This window comes from Lactuca sativa, chromosome 7 (assembly GCF_002870075.4).
Source record: "Lactuca sativa cultivar Salinas chromosome 7, Lsat_Salinas_v11, whole genome shotgun sequence".
In the NCBI taxonomy this organism is placed as follows: Eukaryota; Viridiplantae; Streptophyta; class Magnoliopsida; order Asterales; family Asteraceae; genus Lactuca; species Lactuca sativa.
In genome coordinates, this window is record NC_056629.2 from 92081660 (window position 1) to 92092638 (window position 10979).

Genomic DNA, 10979 nt, shown 5'->3' on the forward strand with positions numbered 1-10979 from the left:
CATAATCATGAAATGCAGCAATGGCTAACATAACCCTAATAGACTTAATCTTCGCTACTGGTGAAAAGGTCTCATCATAATCAACTCCCGGAGTTTGAGAAAAGCCCTTTGCAACTATTCGCGCCTTATAAGTGTGTACATTACCATCCATGTCGGTCTTCTTCTTGATGACCCATTTGCACGGGATTGTCTTACGACCTGGTACATTGTCAACCAAGTTCCAAAGTTGATTATCATACATGGATTTTATCTCGCAATCCATAGCCTCTTTCCATATAGCAGCCTCAGGGCCTACCATGGCTTCCAAGTAGCTGTTAGGTTCATCCAGACTTACCAGTGTGCTATTGCTGATAAGTGTATCACCTTCCGCAGTAATATGGAAACCATAGTAATGCTCAGGTGCATTCCTAACTCTCGTGGAACGCCTCAGAGGTACAGACTCTTCTGTCGGATCAACAGGAGTTTCCTCCTCAGGTTGATTGCTAGGGTTTGAGGTTCCTTCACCACTTGACTCTTGAATTTCTTCAAGGTCAAATTGCCTACCACTGTTTCCTTGGCTCATGAATTCTCTCTCGCGAAAGACTCCTCTCCTTGCTACAAAGACCACATTATCACTAGGCCTATAGAAGAGGTAATCGAAGGATCTCTGTGGGTATCCAATGAAAATACACCTCTCACTTTGAGGTTCGAGCTTATCATGAGTCTCACGCCTCACAAAAGTCTCGCAATCCCAAATCTTGATGTGGTCCAGATTAGGAACTTTTCCGGTCCACATCTCATGAGGTGTTTTGGCAACCTTCTTTGTAGGGATTAGATTAAGGATATGGGCGGCAATCTCTAAGTCATACCCCCCAAAAGAGATTGGTAGTGAAGCTCGACTCATCATGGAATGAACCATATCCAACAGGGTTCGATTGCGCCTCTCAGCCACACCATTAAGCTGTGGTGTCCTGGGAGGTGTCAGTTGTGAGATAATCCCACATTCCTTAAGATAGTCAAGGAACTTTGTACTAAGATACTCACCACCTCGATCGGATCGAAGCATCTTAATGTTCCTGCCCAACTGATTCTCCACTTCCTGTTTAAATTCTTTGAATCTATCAAAGGTCTCTGACTTATGCTTGATTAAGTAGACATATCCATATCTACTAAAATCATCAGTAAAAGTCACATAGAAGCAGTTAGCATCCCTTGTGGCGGTTCTGAAGGGTCCCCACACATCAGTATGTATGAGATCCAACAAACCCTCACCCCTAGCACAAGAACTAGTGAAGGGTGACTTTTTCATTTTCCCAAGCAAACAAGATTCACAACTATCATCTTACTTTAGGTCAAATGACTCCAAGACTCCATCCTTTTGGAGTTGGCCTATGCGTTTCTTGCATACATGTCCAAGACGACAATGCCATAATGATGCTTTATCCAAACTAGTGGAAGAATCGATACACAGTACATTATTTCCTAGCTTATCTACAACCGACACAGTTTCATACACACCATCAAAAGGTAATGCTTTAAAATAAAGAACATTATTAAAGAAAGCATTAATACCACCACTTTCATTATCAAACAAAAAAGTAAAACCTTGTTTGTACAAACCATGAAAGGAAATAATATTTCTCACCATTTCAGACAAGTAACAACACTTATTCAAATCTAACACTAATCCACTACTTAGCAACAAAGAATAAACTCCAATCTTGGTGACACGTGAAGCTTTCCTATTCCCCATGATCAAGTTCATCTTCCCATGCTCCACATTCTCACTTCTTCTTCTTAGTTCTTGCAAATCAGTACATATGTGAATACCACAAACTGTATCAAGGACCCCAAGAATTAGAATGGGGTGAATTATTAGACAATATAGTGTATATACCTTTATGTTTGGGTTTCACTTTCCCATCCTTCACATCTTGCTGGTATTTTGGGCATTTTCGCTTCCAGTGGGACTTTTCATGGCAATAGAAGCATTCAGCCTCTTTAGGCTTGGCAGAAGGAGTGACGAAGCCTTTCTTGGTTCCACTTGAAGAGGAGCCATCAAGGTCTTTCCCTTAGTACCCTTCAAAGGGCTCTTCCTCTTCTTTCCTTTGCCTTGCCTGATTGCCAAGACAGTGGCCGCGGTAAGAGTAGGAGTGGTAACAGCCGACTTACCTTTAAGACCACTTTCTGCGGCCTTTAAAAGTCCTTGAAGTTTGTTGAGTGTAACTTCCTCCTTGTTCATGTGGTATGTCATCCGAAATTGATCATAACACGAAGGTAAGGAGTGCAAAATGATGTTAATTGCCAAATCCTCAGGGAAGTATACATTTAGCTTCAGTAAACGGTCCATATACCTTTGCATTTTCTGCATGTGGCCTGTGATGGGTTCACCATCCTTCATTCGGGTTGTTATCATGGAGGAGATTATTTCATACCGCTCTTGATGAGCACTCTGATGGTAGCGGTCCATCAAGTCCTGGTGCATCTTAAATGGGTAGTAGTCCTCATAGGACTTTTGGAGCTCTGCTGTCATGGTGGCCAACATGATACATGCCACTTTGGTAGCATCTCTCTCATGTGCCTGATATTCAGTGATCTCCTCAGGAGTAGTAGACGACTCTAGTTCCTTAAGCTTCTTGTCTAGGACATATTCCCTGTCCTCATACCGAGTGACCATCCTGATGTTTCTAATCCAATCCATAAAGTTGGATCCATCAAAGATGACTCTCCCACAAAGGTTCATGAGAGAGAAGGAGCCGGTAGGGTTCAATCCAAAATCAGAATTGTTTGAAGACATCTGAAAAAGGAAGAAATACAAGTTTAGATTAGATACAAAGATAGTCCTTAATAAAACACCCAAATGTAATATTAAGGCTAGGACCCAACACAATATTTTATTACTTAGAAGAGGGATGCCGTAATCCAAGCTATAAAATATTTGAAGGTAGGTGAATGACGATTCACCAATTTCCACCATGAGAAACGAAATAAATTATTAGGTTTCTAATAGGTTTTGAAACTCCTAGATTCTTTGAGATTCATTGAACTTTTCAATGGCATGTTTCAATCTCCAGTGTGCCCTTCATGTTTTATGACTGGGATGCCGAGGATCACAAAACAAGGTGTGAAGTAACCATGCAAATTACTTGGTACCCTTAATGTTTATCACTCAATCGATGTTCTGGTTAACCACACGCGCTCCACTGACCTATGATAAACCTTAAGCCACCCTTTGCCTACCTTGTTAAGTCCAGGTTAGTGTGCCGGTTAACCATATACGCTCCACTAACGACTTAATCAAAGTGCAAATTGTAATTTCATGGGTTAGCACCTTATTCACATTTTCCTAAAGTAACTAAGATTGGGAATTTATAAAAACATTTAGTTACTTTAGATTCATTGTACTTTTAATGAAAAATTAAAGTCCTTGTCCAACCTGTTCGGCTAACGACCCTCAACCAGTCAAGGAAGCGGTGGGTGAGAGTGGAAACCCATTAAGCTACCATTTTATAGGCAACAACCTTATACCCCCTTATAGACCGACTTCGTGAATGAGGCCTACTAACGGTAAAACGACTTATTCTTATACATATATAATTATTATTAAACTTATAATATTATAAAGTATAAGGGTTAAATTTTAACTTTTAAAATTCTAGGCGTTGGAACTAGAGTTTTTAAAGTGACTTTACATGTTCCAAAACTTAAGGGCAAATTTTATAACTTTCAAAACTTTTCATCTTTCATAACTTATGAGTTAAATGGTTTATTAAAATGAAAGACTTTTCATGTTATGTAACATATGTGTTTCATAATGGACTTTAAAAGAGTGACTTTTGGTAATCCATAACTTGAGGACAAATTATGGATTCCATTAAAACACATAATGATAAAGAATTAAACTAACAAGCAAGTTACAAATAATTCCTATGATCTTCTAAACTCATAAGTGCATGAACATACATATCAACAATTTCAAGAATCATAAAATAAACCATATAAAACTTGAAATTTTGATAATAGCTATTGAAAATGGATGAGCATAACCATTACACCATCTAAAACAAGTTTTATAGAACCAAAACGGTTTAGGGTAATGTTTCTAGTCCATTTCCAGCAGCAAAACTCGAAAATCTGCATTCTGGGGCTCCTACTCGTCGAGTGCATGAACCTACTCGACGAGTAGGATAAATTAATTCATGGACTCGTCGAGTCTCCCCATGGACTTGGCGGGTTCATGCTGCAGAATGCAGAAAACTGAGTTTTTTCAACAAGATTGCATCAAGTATCAAATAAACTAGCCTAGGCTCTGATACCACTGAAAGGATTTGAGTTTTCTAACACTCCTAAGGTGTACATGCAACCCTAGAAACCGTGGATCTATGTTTTACTAAGATACATGCAATTTGTTTTTTCTAAGGTTCTTAACCTATCTAGCATAGCGTGGGGAACATTTAAACATAAATGCTAGAAGAAGAACATACCTTGTTGTTGTTTGGATTCCTTGAAAACCTTGTGAGCCTATCACCTTAAGTGTGATGCCTCAAATGTCTCACACAACACCACAATACTTGGAATAACCTTGAGAGAAGTTCACTAACACCTCAAAATCAGCTAGCTCTCTTTCTTGCTTGTACAAGTGCCGATTTTTGCTAGACTAGGGGTCTTTACATAGTTGTGGCACAAGTAGGGTTACACCATGTAAACCCGAATTGCCATGGCTTTCCATATTCCGTGATCCATGAGTTTGTAACCTCCATGTACTATCCATGGAGCACCTTATGGGTTTTAACCCAATCCATACAAACCATGGATCATTAGCCCACTATACAAGATTAGATGATTTACACAATCAATCCCATATATTTAATTAGTTTCTTTTTTAACACTTAATTAATTCCAAATTAATTCTTTGATCAATACTAATTAAATAATATTATTAATATATTAGAACTTATAATATATTAATAATCGTTAAGTGTCCTTTCTCTCATCTAGTCTATCCAAATGTTGCAATGCCATGCAACCCAAATGGACCATGCTAATCGGGTCAAGTACATTCTAGGAATAGTTATGAACTTAGACACCTAATCCAACACACAATGCTACTCCAAGCTTGCTCACTAACTTCTTCTTCTCAACACACTTCTATGCTCCAACATCACACTCTCAATGAAAAACTGAGGTAAAGGGATGAAATGAGGCTCAAGGGGCAAGTTACGGTTTAGTCCCAATGACTTAATGATGCTTAAATAGGTGTCAAGTCCGAAAATTAGGGTGTTGGTCCTCTATCGTGTACGCCCGACGTATGCACTACTCCTCCACGATCCTTCCTCCATAGTACACTAAGCGTACCCTTAGGTACGTCTAACATACAAAAGGGACCATTTTTGCCAACTAAATCATTTAAAACAGGTTAGAATGGTTTACATGATTTGGAGTGTTACAGCCCCCATTCGAGCTCTTTTATGGTATGAGGTGTTGGACTCCTATTTTTTGGGGCGAGGTGGGATAGAGGGTCATGGGGAGCATGGAGGTAGTGCTCAAGACGACTGAGCTTATACAATAGGTTCGAAAAAGATTGTTGATAGTGTAGAGTTGCCAGAAGATTTATGCGGATTGGCGATGCATTGAGCTAGAGTTTTAGGTGGGAGATCTAGTGCTCCTGAAGGTGTCACCCTGGAAGGGTGTTATCCGCTTTAGGAAGCTGGGGCCCAAGTTCATTGGTCCTTTGCGAGTTTTGGCCCATGTGAGCAAGGTGTCCTACTGGTTGGAGCTACCGGAGGAGCTGAGACAGATTCATGATACCTTCCATGTTTCCCAGCTGAGAAAGTGTATAGCTGACAAGACAACTACAGTCCTTTTGAAGGACATTCAGATCGATGATCGCCTGAACTACGTTGAGAGGCCCATGGTGATTATCGACCGGAAACTAAAGACCTTGAGGAACAAGGTAGTGAACTTGGTTAAAGTTCAGCGGCAACACTAGAGAGGTTCATAGTGTACATTGGAACCTGAGTCCGAGATGCGTGAGCAATATCATGAGTTGTTTCCTAAGGATGACTTTGAGGGCACGGTCTTATTCTAGTAGGGGGAATTGTAACATCCCAATTTCAGGTACTTTTATTAATTATTGAATATTTATCAAAGGTGGCACATTTGGTCCCTTGGAGAGAAGGGCTTGCGAATTGGTTGTACGCAGGGTGTATGTAAGAGTACGTGCAATGCACTCATGCAGTTTTGGAATGCGGATGACCAGCTAGTACGTTGGGCGTACGTGTGGTGTGACGTGCGTACTATCCTGGACTTTAAACCCTAATTTTAAGGGTTTCCCCCTATTTAAAGAACATTATGTCTTCATTTGATCATCTTTATCAGCCACCAAACCCCCCTAAAACCCTAATCCCGAGTTGTGTTACTTGTGTGAGTTGTTGCAACTTTTTAAGTGTTCTTGGTGCTTGTAGTGGAAGAAAGAGACTAGAGAATAAGGAGTGGGTGCTAGCAAGGTTGTAGATCCAAAAACTTCTCCTCTTTATGCATTATTTTCAGGTATAAATTGTATACCTTGGCAAGCTTTTCACTAGATCTTTATGGTTGAAGTTTCATAAACTTTTGTCCCCAAGATTGGACCTCTGTGAGTTTAGAGCACTCCAAGAAATTATAGTTGTCGTTTCATGCATTTTTGGACCTATAGATGAATAAAATAGTTGCTTGATCATTCCCTTTGGCTCGTGCATGAGTAAAGTGGCTTAGAATGTGTTAGAAGCTAAATCTTGTTGCATTGGGTCCTTCCTAGCCATGCAAAGGCTTAAAGAAAACGACTTTATGGGTTAAGACATATTAGATTAGCCATATATGAGGTTGGGTTGGTTGTCTTAAAGGATTAAGACACTAAGTTGGTGGAAATAGAGGCCAACGGAGTACGCCGGGGGTACTCCTAGCTACGTCCCGCATAGCCTGTTCCGCCCCCAATGGATGCTGATTTCGTTGTATGCCTCGCATAAGAAGTGGTATGCTCAGTGTACTCGCAAGCAGTTGACTTTTGACCTTTGGTCAAGATTTAGGGTTTTGGACCATGAGAAGGGAAATGGTCCTTTTTCCCTTAGAATATTTAGTTGTGGGATTTGGACTCGAGAGTGAGTTTTGGACCTTAATTATTAATTATGGTTAATTATTTTGTTGACTAGGCGGAGTCTAGATCTAACAGTTCAGGTGTTAGATTTACTTGTCGTCAGTATCAGGTGAGTCTCTTCACTTATTCCTACTTGTGTGGTAGAATAGCTGTATATGTAATGACTAGTCGCGTCTTGTTGTTATGATTATGTTATACTATTTATATGTGACTGAGGCTGCTGATAGTCTCCATGGCTACTGATAACCCATAGGACGTGTTGCAAGCCCACTAGGACTGTTGATAGTCCCAAGGGTTACTGATAACCTGTAGTTGTTTATTTATGTTGTGCAATATGTGGTATCTTGGGGATCTCACTAAGCTTCGTGCTTATATTTGTTGATTTATATGTGGCAGGTACTTCCGAGGACCGTGGGAAGGCAAAGGTTTGATTATACACACGTGCTGGGAGATGTACTGCTAGGACATGTTTATGAACTACGATATTTGTGATACTAGTTGTTTTTGGATAATTATGTATTTGATAACTTGGTTTGTGAAACCCTAATTTTGGTAAATTAAGATGAAAATTTGGGATAAATTTTGAGGTGTTACTAGTTAATGGAACAAAAAAAATATTTTTTTTTATCTCTTTTCCCCAAACAAATAACCTGTGTTTTTTCTGTTCACGAAGAAGTGAATACAACTTCAATCACAAATAAATACACTTGTATTTACAAATAATTTTTTTTGTTCAAAACTAATATAGCAAACAGGTTCATGCTCCATCACATATGATTAAACTTCTATTCACAATCACAAATGAATATATATATATATATATATATATATACACACACACACACACACTTCTATTCATAAATAGTACACATAAAACATGAATCCAATGTTTTTTCATCAATTTAAAATAAAAATTGTCTAAAATTTTATCAGTTTTCACAAATGAATACATGTAATCACAAATGAATACTCTTGTTCACAAATGAATATAAATTTATATGAACGAACCTTGTTTCCAAACGGGATATACAAAGACACTTCAACCGACGAAAAACCACAAAGCAAAAAAAAATTAGGGAAGATGCTATAAAAACGCTGCAAAAGAGAGATTGAAAAGGGTAATGAAAATTCAATATGGAGCCAAATCTCTTTTGAAATCATTCTAATGAAGAAAGAAAGCCACCAGTAGGTAACAAAATAACAAAAAATGAAGTAAGCTCTAGAAAGAAAAGGAACATGAAATACCAAGAAAGGAGAATCAACATCTTCGGTTATTGGTCTGGAAGCATCAATTTGTCAACTAAAAGCGACTTTATTGATTTCGAAAGCATCAACTTCAGATTCACTTTATCCGGTGCGAATTGTGGTGGTGGTCGTCAGTTGGTGTGATCAACGGTGTAGGCTATGGTGGTTTCGGCGGAAGGTGAAGGCACCGACGATGGTATCCTGGTGCAGGAAGGCTGAAGGCGTCGGAAACAATAGCTAATGATAGGGTTTGGGTTTGTGTTATATCCGAAAATTGGAATCAACAGCTGGTGGTGACTTGTAGTTTGCTGTTGGTGACAGATATCGACAGAAGAGTGGGGATGGAGGCGCTGAGCAGTCGCCGGTGTGAGGGCCGACGATCTCACAGGAGAAAGAATCGGATGGAAAGGTAAAGGTGGAGACGGTAAGGTGGGGGTATTTCAAAGAGGCAGTTTGGAAGGATCTGGAGGCATTAACGATAATAGATTCATAGATAATTAGGGGGTGTGATGGAGTAATGTTATTGGGAAATAGAAACGGTGAAGGATATGTGTTGGAAGCAGGGAGTCGGTGGAGGGAGAGAAGAGCACGTGGAAAGGTAATTTAATTGCAGAGAAAGAGAACACAAAAAAAAATTAAAGGACCAATAGGAAAGATTTATTGTTCACAAAGATACCTCTAAATTAATATATATATATATATATATATATATATATATATATATATATATATATATGTATGTATAATTATAGACTGTATAAACAATATTAAAGTTAATGTAATTAGTGTGGTCAAAATGCAATTAAAAATTGTTATTTGTTAACTATTAATAAATTAAATCATGTAGTCTACATCAAAATAGAAAAACACAACTGATGAAAGAAAATAGATGAATAGACACCACCGTTTTGAATGCTTATGCCTAGTGTTCATTAAATTTAACCAAATAAAAATTTGTTTATATGTTTGTAACAACCCAAAATTCAGGACCAAAAATTTCATTTTCAATATAACTAAAACACTATTGTAACTTTGTTCACACATAGAAAAACATTTCAAATAAAACATTTAACAGAGTTCATTCCCAGAAATCACACATTGCGGAAAAACACAGGAGTATGCGTTGCGATCGTCCCAAGCTCCTTTACTTGAAAATTGGAGGTACCTGAAACCAAAAATGAAAATTGTAAGCATGAAGCTTAGTGAGTTCCCAAAATACCACATACCATATAATAAATATATTGCTTAGCATATCTGGGTATTCTCCTACCCCTTCGGTCTCTTTCAACTGAAAACTACCATACATAAACGTAAGCTATACATATCATTCATACATCATAATCAAATAAGATGCTATGTGCCAATACATAGTCTTGTCATTATGCCACGGGCCGTCGCGTGGTCTTTCTTGCCAAGTCGGTGGCCACCCCTCGGTCTTACAAACAAGTGTCAAGACCACCTCCTGGTCTTCCATGCAAGTATCACAAAGAAAACTAGCATACATACTACTCTACTTAGCCAATTAGCATATAGTGTGCCAGGAGCCACCTCCTGGTCTTTCATACATAATTCCTAGGGCTAACCCCCGGGTCCTCCTACCATACATAATAGGATACAGTGTGCCAATAGCCGCCTCCTGGTCTTTTATACATAATGCCTAGGGCTAACCCCCGGGTCTTCCTACCATGCATCAACCAAATGGGCCAGTATTGGTGCCTTCGACCCATGCAAACAGTAAGGAGACTCACCTCGCACTACTGAAGTCCCGCGGATAAAGTTGTAGTTGTTGGCTGGCAGATCCCCAAACTGTCAATCATCAAAACAACACCCAATTAATAGTTAGGTTCCAATGCATAACCATAACTCCATACTTGGGGTAAAGAGACTATTTTACCCCTAACCTAGCTTGGACCAAAATCAAGGCCCAAACTCAAACTCTGGAGGCTCAAAAGCCAAATAATAAATCAAGGCCCAATTTCCCAAATTGGGCCCAAACCCCTCACATGGGCCTTACCCTCAAGCCCATCCAATATTCTAGTTCATATACTTGTTCTTTGATGGTCCATCAATAGCCCAATCACTAAAGCCCAATAGAAGGCCCGACTTGAAGCCCAAACATAATTAGGGTTTTCACATAAAATGACGATTAGGGTTAATTAAAACAATTAACCCATTAAGGACTTAATCCATTAAGTCCATCATTCTACTAGGTCAATCATGTGGTGTGGTTGGGCGTAATTTGTAATTCAATTCCAATGGTCCAAAATGCGGGTCCAGACACTCCAAAACTAACATATCCAAAATTAGGGTTTTCTAAACCCTAATTATGGTTTTCAACCCAATCGCGCGCCAATTAGTCAAATGGTTAGGATTTTAGATCAATTAGGGTTTCATTAGGTCAACTAGGGTTTCATTAGGCCGAGCGCCACCTACTGCCACCTCGAGCGGTGGTGGTCGACGACGGCTCACGGCGGCAACCACCACCTCGTGGTGGTGGTTATGATTCTAGTCCAAATCATGTCTAAGCATCCCAAATAGCCATCCAATCACACACAATGCACACTGCCACCCAACACAATGGCTGGTGGTGGTGGCGGATTTCCTTGATTATTCCAACCAAAAA